We start from the raw sequence: 1,779 nt of genomic DNA, 5'->3' as shown, positions 1-1,779 counted from the left end.
TATTATTTTTGACGTTTGCGATATGTTTAAGCTCGATGCTCATTGCTCGCGCTTCTTGGGGCGGCTTTGTGGTGCGAAGAGCGCGTTCTGAAAGGGGTGGAAAAACTCATGTTGCTGCGGTATGGAGGGAGGGGTGGAAACCGAGCAAAACTCGTCTCCGTGATTGAGCGGGAGAGTAAGTAGTATAGGACATTATCCATTGTTAGGGAACGGTTGTAATGGTAGTGAGAATGTAGAATCGTCTTTGGAGCGGACCTGGGAGTGGCAAGCATAAGGGACGAAGACGGGGAAACATGTTGGACGCGATCATACCAGCACTAAAGCACCGGATCCCATTAGAACTCCGAAGTTAAGCGTGCTTGGGCGAGAGTAGTACTATGATGGGTGACCTCCTGGGAAGTCCTTGTGTTGCATTCCCTTTTTAATTATTTTTTGCGCCTTGTGACAAACATATCGCACGTGCGTGATATATATTAATCCCGTTATATTATTTTTGACGTTTGCAATATGTTTAAGCTCGATGCTCATTGCTCGCGCGTCTTGGGGCGGCTTTGTGGCGCGAAGAGCGCGTTCTGAAAGGGGTGGAAAAAACTCGTGTTGCTGCGGTATGGAGGGAGGGGTGGAAACCGTGGAAAACTCATCTCCGTGATTGAGTGGGAGAGTAAGTAGTATAAGACATTATCCATTGTTAGGGAACGGTTGTAATGGTAGTGAGAATGTAGAATCGTCTTTGGAGCGGACCAGGGAGTGGCAAGCATAAGGGACGAAGACGGGGAAACACGTCGGATGCGATCATACAAGCACTAAAGCACCGGATCCCATCAGAACTCCGAAGTTAAGTGTGCTTGGGCGAGAGTAGTACTATGATGGGTGACCTCCTGGGAAGTCCTCGTGTTGCATTCCCTTTTTAATTATTTTTTGCGCCTTGTGACAAACATATCGCACGTGCGTGATATATATTAATCCCGTTATATTATTTTTGACATTTGCGATATGTTTAAGCTCGATGCTCATTGCTCGCGCGTCTTGGGGCGGCTTTGTGGCGCGAAGAGCGCGTTCCGAAAGGGGTGGAAAAAACTCGTGTTGCTGCGGTATGGAGGGAGGGGTGGAAACCGTGGAAAACTCGTCTCTGTGATTGAGGGGGAGAGTAAGTAGTATAGGACATTATCCATTGTTAGGGAACGGTTGTAATGGTAGTGAGAATGTAGAATCGTCTTTGGAGCGGACCTGGGAGTGGCAAGCATAAGGGACGAAGACGGGGAAACACATCGGATGCGATCATACAAGCACTAAAGCACTGGATCCCATCAGACTCCGAAGTTAAGCGTGCTTGGGCGAGAGTAGTACTAGGATGGGTGACCTCCTGGGAAGTCCTCGTGTTGCATTCCCTTTTTAATTATTTTTTGCGCCTTGTGACAAACATATCGCACGTGCGCGATATATATTAATCCCGTTATATTCTTTTTGACGTTTGCGATATGTTTAAGGTCGATGCTCATTGCTCGCGCGTCTTGGGGCGGCTTTGTGGCGTGAAGAGCGCGTTATGAAAGGGGTGGAAAAAACTCGTGTTGCTGCGGTATGGAGGGAGGGGTGGAAACCGTGGAAAACTCGTCTCCGTGATTGAGCGGGAGAGTAAGTAGTATAGGACATTATCCATTGTTAGGGAACGGTTGTAATGGTAGTGAGAATATAGAATCGTCTTTGGTGCGGACCTGGGAGTGGCAAGCCGCTATATTATTTTTGATGTTTGCGATATGTTTAAGCTCGATGCTCATTGCT

The 1,779-nt window shown here is 47.7% G+C and overlaps 3 non-coding genes across 3 annotated transcripts; all 3 read left to right on the top strand.

Annotated features, from left to right (window-relative positions):
* Nucleotides 1-298: 298 nt before the first annotated feature.
* On the top strand, nt 299-417 carry LOC123118494 (5S ribosomal RNA). Its single transcript, XR_006458039.1, has one exon. It is a non-coding gene; the product is annotated as a 5S ribosomal RNA (ribosomal RNA).
* A 367-nt stretch (nt 418-784) lies between these two features.
* LOC123118525 (5S ribosomal RNA) lies at nt 785-903 on the top strand. The gene has a single exon (XR_006458074.1). It is a non-coding gene; the product is annotated as a 5S ribosomal RNA (ribosomal RNA).
* Nucleotides 904-1,270: 367 nt separating this feature from the next.
* LOC123118714 (5S ribosomal RNA) lies at nt 1,271-1,388 on the top strand. The gene has a single exon (XR_006458257.1). It is a non-coding gene; the product is annotated as a 5S ribosomal RNA (ribosomal RNA).
* The last annotated feature ends 391 nt before the right edge of the window (nt 1,389-1,779 follow it).

Source organism: Triticum aestivum, chromosome 5B (genome assembly GCF_018294505.1).
Source record: "Triticum aestivum cultivar Chinese Spring chromosome 5B, IWGSC CS RefSeq v2.1, whole genome shotgun sequence".
In the NCBI taxonomy this organism is placed as follows: domain Eukaryota; kingdom Viridiplantae; phylum Streptophyta; class Magnoliopsida; order Poales; family Poaceae; genus Triticum; species Triticum aestivum.
Note: the sequence above shows the minus strand (reverse complement) of the source record. Positions and strands in the feature narration are given on the sequence as shown.